The following is a 23,594-nucleotide window of genomic DNA, read 5'->3' as shown; positions in this document are numbered from 1 at the left end:
GAATGTTATAAATGGATTTCAGTCAAACTGGATTAATGTCACAAGGAGAGTACCTCAGGGGTCATTATTATGACCTTTGCTTTTTTTTTTCTTTCTTTTTTTATTTACAAATCCACAAAACTATTTTGTGCCATAGAAGAATGTTATAAATGGATTTCAGTCAAACTGGATTAATGTCACAAGGGGGAGTACCTCAGGGGTTAGTATTATCACCTTTGCTTTTTTTTTTTTATTTACATCAATGACATATATGAAGGAAAGGTCAATAACTTACTTGAATTTGCAGATGATATTAAGGTATTGGATGTTGCTAGCTTCAAAGCGAATAATGCTGCTTTACAAAATGATTTAGACCATTTAGTGAGTTAGGCAAATAAATGGCTGATGGATTTTAATTATAACAAATGCAAGGTAATGTATACAGGTTACAGTAATTTGAATTATAAGTATAAATTGAGTAGGAACACATTTAACAGCATTATCTTGGTGTAATGTTTGATCAGTCTCTTAAACTATACAAGTAGTGGCATAACAAATAGGATTTTGGGTAGTATCTATAAAAATATTGAATACAAATCTATAGAGGTTATAATTTCATTGTATAGATCACTGGATAGGCCACATTTCAAATAATATGCTCAGTCTAATGCTTCTTACCTTAGGAATTGTTGGAAAAGCTTCAAAAGGGCTACTAAAATGATATCCAAGATGAAAAACTTGCTATACAAGAATAGATTACAAGTTGTTGAAACTGTATTCTTTTGAAAAAAAAAGAATTACAGGAAATGAGATTAAAGTGTTTAAGATTATTAAGAAAAATAATAGTGTTGATGCATCATCTTTTTCATACTTGATGAGAATGACAGGACTAGTAGGAAAATACAGTTTTGGCAGCATAGTCATCTTCAGCTCAGTTTTTGTTTCTAACTGGATGGTTCACCTTTGGATGTGGTAAAGACAATAAATTTAACTGAATTTTTAAGTGAAGGACTAATAAATATAGGAATGATAAAAGCTGGCTTTGAAGGGTTTTTTTCCAGTTTTAGTTTAGTTTTGTGGATGAGTCAGTCTGGATGGACCAACAAATCCTTGTTTTCCCTAGATATTACGTTATTGTATTAGCAGACTACATATGGACCGTTCAATATTTTATTTTACACTTAAAATAGGAAATGTTTATTTTACCTTTCCTCACTGTACTGAAGTATTAACTCTACTACAGTTACTTTAAGCCATCAGCACCTAGAAACTCACTAAAGTAAAATTTTGAACTAAAAGTGTATAATTCTGGTTGTTTATTCTTAATACTTACCTTATTTTAGGTCTGTCATTTAATTACTATCTCATTTTGTTCTGACTATTCTAAACTAGACAAGCACCTGAAAATCCTGAAAGCAAAGTGGAATCCCTAAAAATGAAAAATGCTGTGCTGTGTGGTGTTATTTTGTCAGAATTCCTTAAAGAACTTGCTGCCATTAGTCAGGAGCACTCTGTTATTCAAGCAGATCCCGAGTTTTGGACCACGGATTCAATAGCCCGTGATAACAATTAACAGAAACACTAAACCATCATTATCATCCAATATACAGTTTTAATTGTGTATATAAAGATAGTGTTGAAAAATTAAAACCAAAAAAAGCTGATAATGGTTCTGCATAATCCCAAGAATACACAAAGAAATGACTACAAATATTTATTGGTGATTCAAAATTATGGCATCTGTGGAGAGAGAAATGTAGGTGTCGACTCATAGTAACAAAGCCAGATTTTATAATATTGGATTGATTAGGCCCAGCCATTGAATTCATGTTAATATGTATCCTACAAATGTTTATTTTTTTTAAAGATAAAAGTGTGATAATTATTAAAAGTTGTAGTTTATTCAGATTTTCTGAAATGTAATATTCCTAAAAAGTGATGTGATTCATTTTTTTGTGTTTTAAGGTTCTTAAGCAGCCTTAAAAGTGAAAAACATTGTTGATCCTGTAGTTAGATTTTTTATTGATTTAAAAGTTAGAGTTAGGAGTATGAATATGGGAAAATTTTCCCATTTCCAAGGGTATTTTTCTAATCTCCATATCATGATACGTGAATGTGGTTTGATTACATCATAGCAGTGATATTTGTGTGATTTTATACCAGTTATTTATAATTATGTGTACATTTTGAAATTCATCAGCCTTAAGGTTTTGTAAATATCTTTTATTGCAATGTTGTGATTATGTGTTTTAAAATAGTAATACTTCCTCTTCTCACAAACTGCAACTATATCAAATGTTTATTTTTTAATCAAACCTAAGACAGAGTATTTCAAGCAAATAAAGTGAGCAAAATAAACTGCAGTTAATAAGTAGTTGTTTAAATACAGGAACCACACTTACCTTTGAACTGTTAACAAAATCTAACAAATGTATCATAGGTTACAGAGTGAGTGTTTGATTGTGCCTTAACATATATTTTTGTGAATACTTGTCTTAGTTATTAAATGGGTAACATACATCTTATAACAAAATATTAAAAACAGCTACCACACATTAAGAAGCATTTTTTTATTAAACCATTCATTAACCCAAACTGATCCTATATTTACTGTTTTTCATTATGGCTTGTTGAAGTTTTTCTATAAGAGAAGAGAAAAAATTCTTTATTGACAACAATCACAATAGTTTGAGAAGTAAATAGTATATTATTAAGAAACGTATAATAGGATATTGTACTTTTAATGCTAGTTTACTAGATAAAACTAATAAATAAAACTAACTATTTAAGACATTTCTTCTGTATGTTAAAAATTACAAGTTGGTATTTGTAACACTACTTAGAACTTAGAACAAAAATGATAGTAATGACAATGAACAGCTGAATTAGCAGGTGGTAAGTTGACTTATTTATTTAGAAATACAGGATTAAATGAGAATAAATTGAATACAAAGTGACAGGTGGTCTCTAAGATATACAAAAGGTAACTCTGGAGCTATGACCAAATGATAAAACAACGGACTAAAGATCAAGAATGGAAAATGAATGGAAAGAAAAACATGATTATAGATAAGTATGTAGTCAGAAAGTTGATTATTGGTAAAAATAATATGAAATAGATAAGTACACAGTCAAAACAGTTAATAATTAGCAAAAATAATGATTGATAAGATAGAAATAAGTCATAATTACAGTTGGGCACAGAAAGGATTGAACCACCAATTACCAAAAAAAAAGAATAGCATTGAGAGTGACTGAATGGTCAATATCAACAGGTGGACAGATGTAAATTTAAGGACGTAAATCTGGATTGAATTCCTCAGTGTAGACAGAGCAGATAGCAACATGGCTTTGCTCTAAAAACAAACAAACAAATGACATGTTAATGGGAATAGTTCTCTTATGGGTCAGCAGTGAACTTTCATATATACTACAAAACTAGTAGACAGAGTGCAAATAGCCTATTTTGTAGCTTTGTAGAAACAGAAAGAAATAGAAAAAAAAAAGAAGGGCCAAAACCTAAATATTTTTTGTTTGTAGAATCTACATGTTTAGAGATGGTGAACTGTTAAAGAACATCTAGGAATAAAGGAGAGTATTCCAGTTATTAGATGTTTGTTCACACTGATGGACAAAGATCGATAGTCTGGTTACTAGATGTCTCTTCACACTGATGGATAAATATTAATATTCTAGTTACTAGATGTCTTTTCACACTTATAAGAAAGATGAATAGTCTAGTTACTAGATGTCTCTTCACACAAATGGATAAAAAATAAATAGTCTAGTTACTAGATGTCTCTTCACACAAATGGATAAAAATAAATAGTCTGGTTACTAGATATCTAGTCTTTTTCATACTGATGGACAAAGATCAGTAGTCTGGTTACTAGATGTCTTTTGCACTGACATATAAAGATGAATAGTCTAGTTACTGTATGTCTTTTCACAGATGGATAAAGATGAATAGTCTGGTAACTAGATGTCTTTTCACACCAATGGACAAAGATAAACAGTGTAGTTACTTTATTCATCTTTCCACACTGATGGATAAAGAAGAATAGTCTAGCTACTATATGTCTCTTCACAAATGGAGAAAGATGAATAGTTTAGGTACTAGATGTCTTTTCACACCAGAGGAAAAAGGTGAATTGTCTGGTTACAAATACCTATTCACACTGGTGGATATAGGTGAATATTCTGATTATTAGGTGTCTTTTCACACTAATGGATAAAAGTGAATAGACTAGTTCCTATATGTCTCTTCAAACTGATGAATAAAGATAAATAGTCTGATTACTAGATGTCTCTTCACAGATGGAGAAAGAAGTGAAAAACCAATTATTCTAAAGGAAGCTGGTAGAATTGTTTGTTTGTTAAAGTTTGGCAAAGAAAGAATTGACAAACTAATAATGAAGATGCAAAAGGAAGATAATTGACTGGATAAACTGCTAAGTAGTTGTGATAAAAACTTTGTTTTGTACATATATAAAGATACTTAATGCTACCAGCACATAATCAAAAGAGTTTAAATGGGAATCCATCCATGGTATACTATGATTTAAGATGTAGTTTATGGCTACTGTACTTTGTTATGAAACTTTTCATTGACACATTAATGGTGGATCTCCAGTTTCTCCAATGTATAGGGCCTCTAATTTTTTACATTCCTTTGGTTATGTGACATTTTTTGATGAACATTTTGAAATGGACCTGATTTTTATGTTGTGATTTGAGGGTAAGACATTTTCATGGTTTTTCATATTTGTGTAGTTACACCACTGCTAATATACAATATCGACTGTGTAACTGTATTACTCTCATATACTCTGTTTCTAATGTTTTTTCTTTTATTTATTGAGCTTGTTTCCTAACCATCGAATGTATTTAAGTAGCTGTCTTGTAGAATAATTTGTCTAAGTGTTTTTGTACCAAGCATGCACCATACATTTTATGTAATTTTCTTATAATCACTCCTTTCCTTACAGAGGAAGGATGGTGTGACTGAAAGTGTAGAACTACAGGTTCTTCTTATGGATATGTATATATTGGTTCAGAGAGAGAAGTTGTCTCTGATTCTTAGCTGAAAAGTACACCTTGAATTATGGTGAACCAAAATTGGACACTTAAGATTGATCTCCCCCGTGGCACAGCAATATATCTGCAGACTCACACTGCTGAAAACCAGGTTTCAATACCTGTGGTGGGCAGAGCACAGATAGCCCATTATGTAGCTTTGTGCTTTCTTCTACATGAACAAACATTTACAATTATAACTAGGGTTGATCATAAAATAAGAAGTTTCTTCTTATAGAATAGTATGAACTAGTAATTAATAAAAATAGAATATGGTCCATTGGCTTAAGTTAATCAGATATTAAAACTGTGAATATTAATAATGGAAGTTAACTTCTAGTTATTAAGTTAAACATTATTATTCTGCTTAATTTTATTTTGTGTTTTTATATAGACCTTTTAACAGTAATAATTAAATTATCTAATTTACATAATAATAAACATGATCACATGCATGGAATACTTTTATGGGGTTTAACTCTTAGAATGCAATGGTCTGGCCTTGATTTCAGTAAAAGAGTACATTATAAAAACTTAATGCAGGTCTAAAACAAAAATGTTAATTAAATAAATATAAGCTTCACAAAATCTTCTGGCTTTGACACTCATTTCATTCACTCATAACTGGTGTTTTATGTGAAGATTGTATAACTCACATTAACAATGTATTAATATTTGTCTTTCACAAACTCCATCAGCAAATCTTCAATAGTTATTTGCATTCTTCACATTTTAACTTTTTTAGAATGTGCATCTCTCTGACTATCAGGACTGTTCTATTTATCTATTCATTTAATTATGAACGAGATAACACATCTTAAACATTTCTTTTAACTAAGTTTATTTTACTTTGTGAATGAATTGTTGTAAATTATAAAAATGTCCAATATAGTTTTATAAATTGTAATCATGACAGAGTTGAAAAGGTTGTGGTAATTTTATTATTTAATAAATTTATCCTGTTACCTCAATTTAAATACTGTTTTATTTCTGTTTTGTGAAGCAACTTCAAATTACTTTTCTATTTAAAACACGTCTGATGTTAATTAATTAGGTGGCTCTTCACTGTTCAATGTTTTAACATATTAAAGAACCTGAGATGTTATTTTTACCTTTCAAGAATAAACTGTGGTTGTTAACTGAATTAAACAGATTGTCTTCTTATCAAAGTGTGTGGTTTCTCTGCACTGCTTTATTTTTTGGTAAGCTATATTACAAGTAAGAAAATTTCAGATCTAATAAATGAAACTGGTTTAAAGTTGATCTTTGTTGCATCTGCTCAGAAACATATTTGCTAAAATGTACAAAAAGTATTATAGAAAAATATAAATAGTTCTGAACAATGAAATGGTAAGACATTTCTAGTGTTGTGAGACATCATGAAATTGTAATTATGTTTCCAATGTTTATTTATTGAAAAACTCATAAATACTGAGAGTTTGGCTTCAAATGTTCTAGAAATGTATTGCTCAGTGCTTAGTTTGTTACAGTTTTCAACATTTGTATAATACTCTGTCAATCAGTTTTAAAGGTTTAAATATAGTCATTTGTGTTTCTCAATCAAACCCAAGTTTTTGTTTCAGTTTTAATCATTTGTAAAGTTTCTCTCGATCAGTTTTAATGGTTTAAATACAGTTGTTAGTAGGTGTGATTTTCAATCAAACCCTTGTTTTGTTTAAGTTTCATGGTTTAAATATACTTGTTAGTAACTGTGTTTCTCAATCGATTCCTGGTTTTGTTTAAGTTTTAAACATTTGTATAATACTCTGTACTTCAGTTTTTATGATTTCAATACATTTGTTAGTATGTGTTTATTCTCAATTGAACTCTATATTTGTTTGAGTTTTAAATGCTTTTATAATACCTCTTCATCAGGTTTAATGGTTTAAATCCAGTTGACATAGTATGTTTCTCAATCGAACCAGAGTTTTTGTTTCAGTTTTAAACGTTTGTATAATTTTTTCTCACTCAATTTTAATGTCTTTAAATACAGTTGCTAATAGGTTTGTTTCTCAGTCAAACCATAGTTTTGTTTCAGTTTGTATAATTTTTCTCACTCAATTTTAATGTCTTTAAATACAGTTGCTAATAGGTTTGTTTCTCAGTCAAACCATAGTTTTGTTTCAGATTTACACGTTTGTATAATAATCTGCCCATCAGCTTTTATATTTTAGATACAGTTGTTAGTAAGCATGGTTCTTAATCTAACTCCAGTTTTTGTTTCTGTTTTACACTTGTATAATACTCTATACATCAGTTTTAATGGTTTAAATACAGTTGTCAGTAGCTGGGTTTCTCAATCGAACCCTAGTTTTTGTTTCAATTTTAAAGTTTGTATAATACTCCTTCCATCAGTTTTAAGGGTTTTAAATAGAGTTGTTAGTAGGCATGTTTCTGAATCGAACCATATCTTTTGTTTCAGTTTTAAACGTTTGTAAAATACTATGTTTATCAGTTTTAATGGTTTAAATACCGATGTTAGTAGGTGTGTTTCTCCATCCAACCCTAGTTTTTCTTTCCTTTTTAGTCGTTTGTATATTACTGTTTCCATCTGTTTTAATTGTTTAAGTAACTATACAGTATTCAAATCAATATCTCTACCTCCAGCTGTTGTCACCATGAATAACTGATAAGACAAATTTAAGACAATAGATACAATACTGAAATAAAAAAAAATGAGGTGAAAATTATGGTTTAAGAAAAAGTTAGATTTTTTTACTCAGCGTTAAGAGTACAGTTCAGATTAAGTTTAAACATATGACATCAATAAAAATATTATTGATAGTTTGTGTCTGACAATTTAAAAAACAAACACAAAACACTTTGGTCACCCTACGCATGAAAGAAATTGCGAGGTAAAAATGAAAGTTGTAAATGGAAAATTTAATTGTAAAAATGATTATAAGATAACTTTAGGTGTGGAATAAAAACTTAACCAGATACCAGTTAATTATTATTATATTATCCTTACTTACACATACCTAACTTCAGATCGTTATCTAGACCGAACAAGTCAGATAAAAAACAACACCAACAATATTTATTAACCAAACTCCACAAATATTTTCAGCCCCCGCTACTTCACTAAAAGCTATTTAATATGAATTTGTTACCAAATACTTTTTTATATACATCATACAATAAATAATAAAAAAAAATTACCCCCTCATTTACAAACTGTGTCTGTCGTAATTATAATTTTGAATTTATTTACAATTAAAAGAACACAAACGAATAAAGCAATGAGTTGAAACGCGATACATAGTGGGAGAAAAACAAACAAACATATAGACACTGTACATATATACATGATGGAGAAAACACAAGAATGATACAAATAATAAAATACTTAATACAAATATATACGCAAAAAAAAAAAAAATGAAGAAAATTAATTACATATACAGTTATGACAGAAAGTGTTCGTAACCTTGCGTCGTGAGTGGTATTTTCCTCATAACTTAAAAAAGTAACACGATTAGGATAATGAAAGTAGGGCCCGGCATGGCCAAGCGTGTTAAGGCGTGCGACTCGTAATCTGAGGGTCGCGCCAAACATACCCTTTCAGCCGTGGGGCGTTAAAATGTTACGGTCAATCTCACTATTCGTTGGTAAAAGAGTAGCCCAAGAGTTGACGGTGGTTGGTGATGACTAGCTGCCTTCCCTCTGGTCTTACACTGCTAAATTAGGGACGGCTAGCACAGATAGCTCTCGAGTAGCTTTGTGCGAAATTCAAAACAAACAAACAATGAAAGTATAGGATATTATAAATATTATACTAACACACATCTACATAAATGTTTATGTAAATTGAATGACAAACTGTTTATAAACAAATAACCAAACATAGGAGGGGCAGAAAGTGTTCGTGCGTCTACTTTAATGGTTAGTTGTGTAGCCTTTCAGGTGAATTACTTGGCGCAATCTCTCCTCATAGCCCTCCATGATCGTTTGACAGTACTCGACTGGTATTTTCTTCCATTGGCCTTTATCAGGGGCGTAGCCAAGGAAGGGGGTTGTTGTTAAAACCTCCCCATGGACCCAAACTTTTTAGACAAGTTCAGTTGCCACCTGTAAAGTTTTATAAAGATCCGTGATTGCATGGCAGATAATTTCACACACAACAAATGGTCAAATACAAATTTGTGATTGAACACTCGTTTAATACAGCAAGTTTTGTCAGAACTAAAAAAACACAATCGAATATCTATGAAAGGCTCAAACGTATGTTCGTTCTTTCAAGGACATCTACAACACAGTTTGGTTCAACTTTAATATCACGGTGAATGTATAATAAGGCCTACTTTGCTGAGCTTGATAACTTTAAGTTGCATATCACATATATAGGCCTATATATTTATATTATGTTATTATTAAAATATTATTTTATGTTATTTATGATTAAAAAAATAAGACAAACATCTCAGTATGCCATTCTGAAATTTGTCCAAAAGGTGGTCTCAGAATGCATAATTCAGGCTTTTATGTTTTTATTAAAAAATTTCCCGGGGGGCATGCCCCCAGACCTCCCTAGCATGGCTTCGCGCCTGCGGCGCTTGCATCAAGCACTCAAACTAACCCCCCCCCCCCAGATGGTTATTTCTCGCTACCCTTCTGTTCTTTAAAGAAGGCCTCCAACTCTTGCAAGTTTTTCGGATGACGCTGATGAATCCTGATCTTCAACTCATGCCAAACGTTTTCAATTGAGTTGAGATCAGGTGACTGCAATAGCCACTCCAGGACGCTTATATGGTTCCTGTGCAACCAGGATTGCACATATTTCGATCTGTGCTTAGGGTCATTGTCATGCTGGAAGATCCAACGACGCCCAAGCCCCAAGTTCTGAGCATCATTCTTGATATAAGTGCTTAATATAACAGCGTACTCTTCTTTTTGCATGATTCCGTTGACGCGGTTAAGGCTGCCTACACCAGAAGAGCTAAAGGAACCCCATAGCATGATCGAGCCACCTCCATGTTTAACTCTATGGACGGTGTTCTTTGGAAGATTTCGTTCCCCCTTCTTACAGAAAATATAGCGAACATCATTGTTGCCGAAAAGCTCGAGTTTAGTTTCGACTGACCAAAAAATACTCTTTCAATAGGTAAAGGGTTTATCTGCATCAGTGGTTCCCAACCTTTTTTATGCCCCACACCCCTAAAAAATTTTAATATGTTCTCGCACCCCTTACAGTAATTATTTATTTAAGAATAAAAGTCAGGGTGGCCAAAACAAATGTTATCTCGCACCCCCTGGAACGCTATCTCGCACCCCTGGCTGGGAACCACTGATCTACATGCTTTCTTGCATACGTCAATCGTGCTTCTAAATGAACAGGCTTTATATATGGACTTCTACGAGGACGGCATGCTTTGAACCCAGAAGAGCGTAACATGTTCGTAACTGTAGAGGTGCTTACTTTAACCCCAGTTTCCTTACCTGTTTTGTATGTCATTACGTGTTAAACGAGGGTTTTTACTAACTTCTCTGAGAACCTTCCTCTTGGTTCTCTCTGGACTTTTGGTGGGGCGTCCGGAACGAGGGAGGTTAGCAGTTGATCCTGTTAGCTTAAACTTGGCAATTATGCTTTGAACAGTAGATATCGGCACATTCAGTTGTGTAGCAATACCGAAAAGAGGCACACGAGACTTGTATTTTACAATAATTCGGTTTTTTAAATCACTGGACAGTTGTTTCCTGTTCGCCATGATGACCAAGCAGATAATGACGGAGACGGCTCTAAGTTGCCGGAACACTTTCTGTTCCTCCTATTTTTGGTTATTTGTTTCTAAACAGTTTATTTGTCGTTTAATTTACATAAAAAATATGTAAATGTGTGTTAGTATAATATTTATAAAAGAACATGCTTCTATTAGTCTACTCTTGATACTTTTTAAGTTATAAGCAAAAAACCACTTTGGACGCAGGGGTACGAACAGTTTCTGTCGTAACTGTATATATACATATATAAATATGAAAAAATGATTGATAAGAAAAATTAATACATATATACATATAACTGAAAAATGAATAATATGAAAAATTAATACATATATACAAGAATTACAAAAGTGAGAACGGAGTTAGGACGGCTCAGAACCCAACCTCCCACCAACGCATTGAGAGGTGAAACGTGCGGCCACCACCGATGGAAAAAGTCCACGAAGCTCAGCCGCCGAAAGTCCTCTTCGAGACAGAGTAACAGCTCATACCTGGCCTCACTCAGTTTCTTAAAGTACGACACCAGTGCCTGCTCGAAAACAAATTGGTTTCCACCAAGACAAATGACGTACGTAAAGACTGTTAACGTATACTAGAAAGAAAAGGCCAAGTGGTTGGGAACAGGAACCAGCACATGATATAAAATGGTCCTAGCCGAGTGGTGGGACCCGGAAAAGGCGGGCCACCTTTTTCCAGATCTCCACTGACGTCGGATAGAGGACCAACCTGTGCATAACAGACTTCACCTAAGAGTGACATAACTCACTTGCACAAAACATTCCACAGAAACATACGCTCCCTCACCTAAAGGATGTTATGTACCACGCACCAGTTGAAAGCCTAAAGATAGCTATCAACATTACGCAGCACAACACGGCCCCAAATAATGTCCCACAACAGAGCAGGGTAGTGTTGCTCAATTCTGTGGGTACATTCAAAGACCAGCAGGCGGTAGAGGGAACGGGTGTCCGACGGAACATCGGCTGACGCGACGCGGCATCGCCGTATCGCCGCAGCAACGTCCACGTACCACGAAGGAGGGTCAAAACAACTCAGTGTTTGCAGGCTCAATGGAACACCAAAGAGCCTTCGCCCCGTGTCAATCAAGAATCTAGTGAGGTGACAACAGGGATGACCCTCCTAGGACAGAGAGTAAAAGGTGGTACACAAAAGGAGAGAACGACACTGGGTTCGGATGCATGGTATGCCAAGACCTTCTCTGGGAGGTGGCAGGATAAAAGAAAGTTGAGACAGCCTCAGGCTTGCCACCCCACAGGAAGGTGAAAACAGTGGAGTCATCCAGAGGAAGAACAGCCCCAAGGTACCAAACCAAGGGGAGTATCCTCCTCCTTACCACCTCCTCCCTGCTAAACAAGTTAGCGGTGATCGTACTCTGTCGAACCGACTAGCTGTACCACCTCTCCTAGGCAACCTCGGGGCTCGCGAGAAAACAAACCCCAAAGCAAGTGACTGGGAGGAGGTCCAATCCAGTCCAAACGGGGAGTTGGCACACAAGGCCCATTTACTCAGCAATCTAGCCCGAGACTTGGCATAATTGAGCTGGGCAGCACTGGCCCATTGTAACGGTGGACAGTGGCCAGCGCCGAACCGAAGTATGTTGAGTTCTCAATGAACAGGTTCACATCGTCTGCATGAAAAACATGCGTAACACTCATATCATCCGGCAGCTGGAGGCCACATACCGAAACCGAATGATACAGATAAGAGAACAGGCACTCGATCACCAACGCATAAAACGAATGGGATAACGGACAGCCCTGACGAACTCCCTGCAAGATGAAAAAGGAAGAGGTCAGATATCCGTTAATCAAGAGTCTGCTCGAAGCGGTCACGTACAAGGCTTACCTGCACTGAACAAAAACAGGAGGAAGGCCACATCTCTCCAGAACGAACCACAAAAATTTGTGGTGAACTCGATCAAAAGCTTTGCTCTGGTCGAAGGACACAAATATCGCAGGGATATCCCTATCCGCGATATAATGGAATAGGTCCCAGAGAAGCACCAGACTTTGTTGGATGCTTCTGCCACGCACGCCTCACGTCTGAGTGCAGTGAACCAAGGAAGGCGTAACTACACCCAAACGGGCACACAGGACTTTCCAAATAATCTTTGCATCCAAGTTCAAGAGAGATACTGAACGCCACGAGGAAAGATCTTCAGTCTGGCTGGCTCTTTGTATGGCTTTGTCTTTCTCGTCTTTTCCCTTCATTGATTCATCAATACTCTTTATACCTTATAAGTTAAATAGGGGGACTGAGTTATAAGTTACGAAGCTCGTTGACAGATTGATTTATGTATGTCATTTTATATTATGAAACTATAAATCAACAAGATCTTTATTTATAACGGATTTATTTTCACCAGAAATAAAATTAGAAATGTAATCTATGAAATAGAAATGTATTTTCTCGTCGTATCCTTTGCAGTGCATTACAGTTTCACTTATTCAAGACTTCTAAACAGAGATTTGATGAGATAACCAAAGAAATATAGTTAAGCGTTTAAGAATTAGATATTACATAGTGAAACAACTGTTTGATGGTTGTATTATAAACTTTGTTCCAAAGCGAAATATTTCACAATATCCAATATTTTTAGTGATAATTAAGTTATCTGCACATTAATCATTGTTCTTGAGGTCTTCTGATTATTTTTCTATTATACTGTGTCATAATCAAGAACTAGAACGTGCTTTAACTATGGGGCTTTGGTGATTGAAAAGTGTACTATGTAATAGAAACCAAGATACGAATTTAGATACCAGAAATATTCATTTGAATACAAAATACGTAGGTTTAGTGTGAATAAGTAATACTTAGTCAATCAACTTAATACTGGGCGAAGATGATCAAAACAATAAAAAGCTTCTTATAAGATGTTAACAAGTATTTAATGATTATATTACAAACTTCCTTCCGACAAAGTTATACATTTAACTACATCCAATATCTTTAGAGGTAGTTCAATTATCTGTATATTAGTCATTCTACTTGACATTTACTGATTATTTTTCTATTATACTTTGTCATATTTTACATGAAACATACCAAGCTTTACATCAAGTCCGTCAGTTTATTCTTGAACCATATTTTTTTTAGTATCATAACAATTAACAATAAATTATCCGTTCACAAAGATCTGAAAATATTTACTTTAATCAGAGGATCTTCTTCACACTGGACTTGAAAACGATTAAATATTGTAATGAAGAGAAACTAGAACGTTCTATAAATCTTGTCTGTTTCACAAAACATTTGGTACAAATTTAAATGGTCAGTGCATGATCACAAAATATTCTAGTGTATGTCCAGTAGGTTGTTTTATTGATGATTGTGACCAATGACAGAGTCAATTAACTTACTGCTCAGATAACGGTAAGTATTTGTGGATCAAGAAAGAGAAGTTCTTTTTTCAGAGCTCAGTGACTGTTACAGTGATGTCCACTTATGAACTAAAGGTTTTCAACCTTGCGAATGCCGCCAGCAAATCAACTAACTATTTCATGTACACTCAGAACTGTTCGCACCACTCCAAACATAATCTCAAATGACCGATTTAAGATGTATTCCTTCTCCATTAGTTTAAAGTTAATACGTCTTATCCATAACCATAAAACATAAGAAGAAACAGTCTCTTTCGTTTGTAATAGAATGACGTAAACACACGTTTAATCAAAACAACAGTAAAAAAAACCACGAGTCAATATACTTCATTTTATTAAATAGTATAAAAGGAAATAAAAACATAGAAACTCTGTAAATCGTATCAGATCATTTCAACATTAGTCAAAGACTGAGATAAAATTAGGATAACAAAAATTCACACATGTTTGATTATCCTGTGAGTAACGAATCGTACTTGTATTATTCACTACAAATATGTATCTAACTTCAGATCGGATCTAGATAGTCGTACAGAACCTTCCAATAACGCCACTAAGGGTAGGCAAGGCATGGCCATGTGGTTAAAGTGCTCGATTCGTAATCTGAGGGTCGCGGGTTCGAATCCCCTTCACCCCAAATACACTCGTTCTTTCAGCTGTAGGGGCGTTATAAAGTGACGGTCAATCCCACTATTCGTTGGTAAAAGAATAGCCCAAGTGTTGGAGGTGGTAGTGACTAGCTGCCTTCCCTCTAGTCTTACACTGCTAAATTGGAGACGGATAACGTAGATAACCCTCGTGCAGCTTTTCGCGAAATTCAAACACAAAGGACTATAATTTTATTATGTTTTATATTACTTTAAATAAATACTTTTACGTCACACAAACTAGTGTTAATATTACACACTAAACAATTTAGAATTTATTCTAGTTCAGTAGTAAAACAAATACAGATTAATCCTCAAAGATATGCTACTTGTTTATTAGGCCAGTTTAACATAGCCAGTCTTGTATAGAAAGCAACCTAACTGGCTTTCTGCAAGTTTTTTGCACACGTTTAGAGTGGCGGTGTAAGAACGCTTACTTTGGTACATTTAACGTATAACTTTTCACAGTGGGACCTAAAACAGACCTATAAATTATGTCATTTTTTACAGATAAGATTATTCCTCTATATTTAATTTCAAGGAAACTGCATAGCGTATATCATAGAAATGTCAGAAAAATGGTAAAATTTACTTGAAATGTCTTTCAAACCTTAAATCATTAATTAATTAATTTTTTTATCCAAATGATTGGATGTTTATAAAACCTTGTAAGAATCTTGAACGTAACTTGTAGGTTGACCTTAAGGTAATAGTAAATAAACTGAAATATTCTGCTGATTTAACTTTACTTGATCGGTAAATCAACTCACAGAATGCACCTGCACTTCCTTATTTGCTTTTACAAGAACTTCAACTCGTCCTCTGTATTTAGTTCACTACGTTTGTTCAGGTAATATTTTTTTTACTGCTGGTAAAAAAAACATAGATTAAGTGTAAATGTTCTTTCATGTGGGATTGTTTTTTAATAGCGTGGAAGGTACACTGGACTATTTACTGTGTCCCACTCGTAATCCAACGCTGTAAAATACGTTAAACCTACCGCTCACATACCAGGGGACGTATCATTTAGTATATTATTCTATTCAATCTTATGTACCCGTTCATTATTCGGGTTATGAAGGAATGTTAAATTACATATTAATTATAAGCCAATAAACTTCTCTAAGTCAGTTAAGTGCCTAGGGTTAATGCTCATTCAAAGGCTTAAATGGAACCACATTAGTAACATTACTTGCATGTAAGTAACAGAGTTACTTACTTACAACGCTTGGGCAATATTAATAAAAGATACAGCACTAAACTCCTAACCATTATATGTAAAGATCTATCACAGACCATTGTTTCAATATGGAAATGTAGTTACCTTTAACACGTCTAATTACCTATAAAATAAAACACAGTCACTCCAGGACATAATGATGAAAAAGTTTACAGATTAGTAATTTACCCACCATCTGAATATCTAACTAGACTCAACGACATCACCCATCCCCATTTAAATTACCATCTGGCCTCTACACAGTAAAAGCAATTTTTTTTCTTGTGATATTCCACTCCCACCCCATGACTAATCTTAGACGTAGGATCAGTACATCCAGTCCTGAGAAAGACAATATCAAAATACGCTTAATTATAGCTTAAATAAAAATTAAAATTAGTTTTACAACTCTGATAAAAGACAAATCATGATATCCAAGTCATTTTATTCATTTAACTTTGTTAAACAATCATTTCAGTCTGAAATAACTAATCAAATTAATAGTTATATCACAATGTCACTTTGGCAAACTTTCAGTATACTCTGTATGCATCTCTTCGCTAATCTCAACGAAAAATCTCCTTGGCGGAAGTCATGACCACGTAAGTAAAGATTTGTTGGATAGTTGACGTTTTACGGCACAAATCAACAAGACTATCCGCACCAAACTACCGGTAAAAAATTAAATATGAAGAAAAATTATTAAAATTCATATAAAGGAATCATCTTAAACTAAACAAAGTCTATTTTTAATTAAAAACTTAAAATAGTGTTAAAAAGAACAAAGATCCTTAAAAACTAAAAACATTTATAGGGTGGACAGCATAAGGGGTAAACCTATGGACAAAACGTATCTAAAATGGTGCCGTCATTCAGAGCCATAACGACAGGAGTATGTGGGATATTGTGACTTGAGGGTCACACAGACCACACAGTGTTGCATAAGTAAGTCCCAGATAAAACAAAACGATGAGTCAAAGTCTGTGACCAATGCATAGTCTAGTTAGGACAATTTCCTCTTTCGGATCCTCACGAAAACAAGATGGGAAAGTCCAATAGAGGGATTTTTCTGGAAAAGCTTTTTATCACGATGCTTACTTCAAGTCGACTACCAACTGGCGTGGAGCCAAGTCTTCAATACAGGATCATAGACTATGCATGGCAGTGATAGCTCAAGAGAAGACAGTGTCTGCAAGGTTCTTCTCACGAATGTCAACATGGCCTGGTATCCAAAAGAACTGGATAGAAGTAGATGTTAAAGATAAATGGGCCAGTCGGATTTGAATATCGGCGATAACAGGGTGAGAACTAACATGAAGCGATTCCAGAGCCAGTAGAGACATAAGCGAGTCGGTATAAATAGTACAGTTTGAGTACTACTTAGCTTTACGAGATTCATTCAGGGCACGAGAAATGGCGCACAATTCAGCATTGAACACAAACACTGTAGAGGGAATTCTGTGTGCAACCAACAAACCACAACTAACCATGGCAGAGCCCACAGAGTCACCTGATCCACCTCTATAAACCATCCTTTCTAATCCCTTTTTAATAAAACCAAAAAGGGAGACATTTGCACTAAGGATTTCTCGGATAAGAAATACATGATTAGAAATCGAGGTATAGAATCTGACTGAGACAGTGACTTTGCAAGAGTCTTCCATGCGAGATCCGTATCCGATAATCTTTTTCTTTCCTCAAATTTTGCATTTTTATTTTTCTCTTCATCATAGATGTGGTTATTCAAAATAAAGGAAATGCATTTAAGTGCTTACTGACCCCACCCATCATGGAGTCCTACGAGGGAATGCACTAAAATGCCAAATAAGGACATTGCAGCAATGCCAGGGTTTTGCGATTATTATACCAAAACACCAACATCAGCCACAATGTTCACAACGTCAAACACTCGTACTTGGTTCACTCTAGCCCAAGTGTAACAGTCGATTAACCCTAAGTTGACTGTCTACGGGAATTCAAGGCCAAAGTAGTGTGTTACAGTTGGATCTATCAATCACCAGGATCCCCTCCTACCTTTCACGAGTCGCCACGCAAGGCAAACACGTGGATGGGTGTTTAGATCCAAGAGGAGGCAAACTGAAAGAACACTCTTCTCTAGGAGGTCCACTCATCAATACAGGAATCCACACTGAGGAGAGATAATGCTCATCTTGGTTGGATCCTCGAATAAAAGAACCTTCTCTCGCACACACAGTGTGGGATCACCTTATTCGACTTGAAACATCGATCAGAGAAGCCTTTTTCAAGAGACACCTTGTTTCTGTATTCTTTGACCTTAAGAAGTCTTATGATGCTACTTGCAGGTACAGCATTTTGCTAAACTTCCACCCATATGGGATTCCATGACCAGTTATCAAATTTCATACAGAACTTTTTAATAGACCTGCCATTCCAATTCCACATGGGTCCCTTTCAAATGGGACCTATGTCGATGAACTGCATATTTCGTGTCAGTCGTTGAGCATGAGGTGGAATAAGCATCAGTTTCAGACTGCCTTCAATTATTTCTCGAAGTAGATCACAGCAAGCGGTTTTACTTTTATTTCTCCAAAACCACTTGGATGCACTTTTGCCGCCAACTGGGTATTAATCCAGATTCTAAGCTTCGTCTCAGTGATATTGGTCTTCCTGCAGTCCATGAGAAAAGTTCATGGGTCTTATATTTGAACATAAGTTGATCTTCATTCCTCAAAGCAAGCAGCCCCACTTCAAGTGTCAAGGACACTGAACGTTCTCTCTTCCACCTCTTTAGAAATGGATCGATGCTCTTTGCTGAAGATCTGTTATGCCCTCATTTCATCCAAACCCGAACATGGGTCTCTTGGCTATTGTTCTGCAAGGACCTTAGCCTTGAAGATGTTGGACCCCATCCACCATCTGGGGGGCTTTGGCTCTGCATGGAGAGCTTTCTACATTTCTCCATTATAGAATTTGTACACCGAGTCTTACAAACCTTCTCTTTATATGCATCTGTTGAAACTTTCTGTACTCTATGCTTCGATACCTTCGTGACATGTAGCAGGCAGGATTCGACCACGGACAAAGATAAGTTTGAAAACATGTCCAGGTTTCACTTCAACCTTTCGAGAAAGTGAAGAGGAGAAAACAAAGATCAATAGCAGTAAAAGATTGACTACGTTCATGAAAATAAGTATGAACACCTGTATTGAAGAAAGAAAGCATACTCTCTAAGGATCGGACCTCCTATCAACTTCAGCACCTCTCTAAAGTGGATTATGTCCAATAAAGTCCCCCAGAAAGCATCAATTTTTGACTGACTAGAGGTATGTGCAGAAGACAGGTAGAGAGAACAAACAGTGATGATATGACTCAAGGAAACAGATGTTTAGGGCCTCCAAGGGTGTGTCGAGTGGAAGAGAGGTGTGCATATGCTGATTGGCCAGCAGTGTCACCTCTCCAGGTACTATTCTATCACACAACCTGTCATTTCTGTACAAATAACAAAAAAGCTATTGAAGGGTGACTATATCAGCAGGTATCAGAAATATTTCCTATAAAGAAAGACACATAGGAGGATAGGCATCATTTAGCGCTTTGATATCATTTAAATTAGAGTAGAAACCTCGACAATTCCAATGTATCAATGTAGAAATTTTTATTTACTTGGAGGAGAATTGGTTGGAAAGTTCTATTTACAACCGCCTTTTATCTTTATATTCTTTGATAAAAAAAGAGGTATTTTGATCTCCATGTATTCTGCCCTGGGTGGAGTGGGCATGTCTCTGTCGTTAGAAGATTCCAGCGACTGAAGGCGTGAACGAATAACCTGGGGGCTGGAGAAGAAGATGGGCGAGGGGAACGTCCGAACTCGGAACCAAAGGAAGCGTATCTGAAGATCTTGTGGAAGGAATGGTAGAGACAGGTATTAATGTTGACTCATCAATTTATTAAGTATGACGGGCAAAATACTTTTCGCGTGGTTTGAAAACGATTCTTATAGATGCACAGTAAAATCTGTTTACACTACCAGTGTAGCAGTGCAGCAGCATACGTATGAGATGGAGTGGTGGACAACTTTCTAGTCTCAAGGTAAGAAATGTTCTGAGCTGTTTACAAACGCTCTACCTCTTTCTTTCTCCCACCTTGGGCACGAACAAAAATAAGATGGGCGGGAGCCACTAAAATTAAGAAAATGAGGATCTGTTTCACACTCGGAGGTATTATGGTCCTTCCTACTACAAGGAGCACACGTCAAGAAACCACATGATGTCCGAGTGACAGAACTGCTCACACTGGAAACATCTGAGAGTGTTCATTGCATGGCAACATAATTCCATCTTTGCAAGTGGAGATATGTATCACTACTGTAACTTCTTGAAGGGGGAGAAACCTTCCTATCCTACATCTATATTCCTTGACTTACAAGATTTAACTTTGAAACAAAAGAGCTACCAAAGATATGGTTTAGTGTGATTATAACTGAAATTGTGTCAAGTTTCACTTACCAGTTCCACATAGTCATGCTCTCTCATTACGAAAAACTTTAACTTTGTTCATTCCTCTGTATAATTATGAATAAAAAATGACCAATATAAACAAAGACTCAAACAGTTTCTACTAGTAAATAACTTAATATTTTAACCAAATGTGGAGCAAGAAAAGCTTTCATACCTTTACAACTTCTGTCAGTTTCGTCCTTTTTGTTGCAAGTGCTTTCCACACGTGCACTCTTAGATGCGAGCGCACATTGGATCTTCACAAAGTAGAATGACATATACAGTACAAATATTCATAGCTTTTGTTGATTTGTTTTTTGAATTATAACGCCCCCACGGCTGAAAGGGCGAGCATTTTTGGTGCGACGAGTATTCGAACCTGCGACCCTCAGATTACGAGTCGAACGCCTTAACCCATCTGGCCATGCCGAGCAATATATTTATAACCCTTACATTAATTCATAAAAGCTCTAGTACTACATTCGTAACTAATAATTTAATGAAACGCTATTTTAACATTTAAGATGATGAACACGCGTATAAAGAAAAAAAATCTAGAGTGCAATCAGTAAATATTATTCTTTCGTCGTCATTCAGTATTTACCACACTCAAGATATGTGTTTAACTTGTTTAACAAAGTAACATTTAATTATAAACCTATCAACTTCATCACCTCTGGATCAAAAGGTGAGACATCAATAGATAATTTTTAAGATTCTAAACAATACGTACAACATTGAAAAGTTGTAGCTAACGTCTTAGTTTAAAAGTGAAGGTTAAAACTAGAATCTTAGTTATATTTGTGCTTCAACTACCATTTATAATATTAAGTAGTTTTGCAGTCCTAACAAATGTTAGGCTCACACTCTACATAAAACCAGTTCCAAGGTAAATTAAACTTCGTGAAAAGCAATATTTATCTACAAAAATTTATGTGTAACTAAAGTATGTCGAATGTCGAAGACATAACTGAGAGCGTCAGGGGTAAACCTAAGGTAAATATATGTCTAAAATGGTGCCGTAGCAACGGCACGACAGTAAAATGTTGGCTAATGTGACTTGAGTGTCACATATACCATACACTGGGGCATCAGTCCCAGATTTAAAAGAAAAAACTGAGTTGAATTGTGACCAATACACAGTCTAGCCAACACAACTTCCTTCTTCCGATCCTTACTGAAAGGAGATGGCCAAAGTCCAATAGAAGGTTTGATTTGGAAAAACTTTATCACGTTGCTTACTCCTAGTCGACTGGCAACTAGCGTGGAGCCGTGCATTTAATGGAACAGGCACAGCAGTGATAGAGCACGAATAGAGAGACTTAACTGTGGTGTCAGCGAACTCGTTTCCGCAAATACCAAAGTGGCCTGGTATTTAGAAAAAACTCTATAGAGATAGATGATAAAGAGAAATGGACCAATCGTTGTTGAATACAGATGGGAATGAAGCGATGATTGGAACGATGTTTGGCAAATAGAAGACACTTCTTCCAATCGGGAGTATTTGCCTTCTTCAAGTGACTTAAAAAAAGGTAACGTTTGGGGATGATAATAAGTCATGGTGGGAAAGGCTAACCAGTGGATACAGCAATGTCAATCAAGAACAAAACAACTTCATTCAAATGTGCCAAGATAAGAAGGCCAAATTTAACAATAACAGACTATCTATTCTGAAAAAGCATGGCCCACTAAAGAAGGAAGACACAACCAGAGGTGGAATGGTGTTGTAAGGATCGAAGTTTCAAAGTATAGAGAAAAGAAAGTTGCTATTGACGAAAGTGTAGAAGAGGCTCATGAGAGTCTGTGTACAAACTCTGGACAGACAAGTGCAGAAATCCCCCATGCAGAGTGGAAGCCCCAGATGGTGAACGGGATCCAACATTTTCAAGGCCGAGGTCCTGGCAGGAGGATAGACCAGTGACCCATAGTCCAATTTGGATCGAATGAGGGCACAACAGATCTAGTATAAAACACAGATCTGCTCCCCAAAAGGTGAAAGAGAGGACACAGAGAATAGTCAGTGCCCTTGAAAACTTGGCTCGTAGTCCTTGATGTAAGGTATAAATTTCAGCTTATAGTCAATAATAAGCATCAGAAACTTTGACTCGGGGATCACGGAAAGCACAACTTTACCAACACAGAGTTCTGGATTGGACTGAATAGCCCATTAGTGGCAAAAGTGCATTCAAACAGTTTTAGAGAGAAAAATAACGAAATTATTTGCTGTGGTCCACTTCCATAACCGACTGAAGGTAGTGTGTAGGTATCATTCAATAAACCTCATGCCCAATGACTAGTATAAAATGTGAAAGTATTCGACAAAGATCACATTGACAATGAACCCACATGAAGTTGAAATGGCAGGTTAGTTAAAACCTACTGTATCAAAATGAGTAGGTGACCATGCAACCCATATGAGTGGAGGTCTTGCAAAATGCTTTTCTCCCAAGTAGTATTATAAGCCTTTTTAAGATCAAAGAATACAGAAACAAGATGTTGTCAGAAAGGTTTCTCTGATCGATGTTTCGTGTTGAATCAGGTGATAAACAGCGAACAGCTGCCGTTGGACCCAAAGAAGACGAGCATTAACAATGCTCTTTAAGATCTTACAGAGACAGGTCGTCAAAGAAATAGGACGATTCTTTTCAGGCTCAGAAAAAGGGAGGACAATAGCCCTGAGGCAAGCATCAGGAAGAGCATTCTCCTGCCAGATCCGGTTTAGCTTTATTCATAATAAGTGAGTCAGAAGTTCTTCTTTTCAAGTAAACGTAAAGATAACTTCAGTTACGAAGCTCAGTAAAAGTAGTAGGTTGTGTTTATAACTCATTCTTCTCGAAATTATTGAACGTCGTGTGATATCTAATGATGTCAAAGATATAGTGAACAGACAATTAAGTAATAAACATAAAAAGAGTGCGGGATGAGCGCAAAAAGTAGGCAGATGGACAAAGTCAAAGCAGACCACAAACAAAGTATAGTCACGTAAAAAGATACTTTATAACAAAAAAGGAAAACTAAACGAGTAATATAGGCTTATTACTATTCATGTATCAGGCCACCCTTTAAATAA

General features: G+C 35.5%; 1 long non-coding RNA gene across 1 annotated transcript; it reads left to right on the top strand.

Annotated features, from left to right (window-relative positions):
• The first annotated feature begins 4,150 nt into the window (after positions 1-4,150).
• On the top strand, positions 4,151-7,759 carry LOC143238771 (uncharacterized). The gene is made up of 2 exons (XR_013020751.1): positions 4,151-7,058; positions 7,148-7,759. It is a non-coding gene; the product is annotated as an uncharacterized LOC143238771 (long non-coding RNA).
• The last annotated feature ends 15,835 nt before the right edge of the window (positions 7,760-23,594 follow it).

This window comes from Tachypleus tridentatus, chromosome 13 (genome assembly GCF_004210375.1).
Source record: "Tachypleus tridentatus isolate NWPU-2018 chromosome 13, ASM421037v1, whole genome shotgun sequence".
NCBI classification, from domain to species: domain Eukaryota; kingdom Metazoa; phylum Arthropoda; class Merostomata; order Xiphosura; family Limulidae; genus Tachypleus; species Tachypleus tridentatus.
Note: the sequence above shows the minus strand (reverse complement) of the source record. Positions and strands in the feature narration are given on the sequence as shown.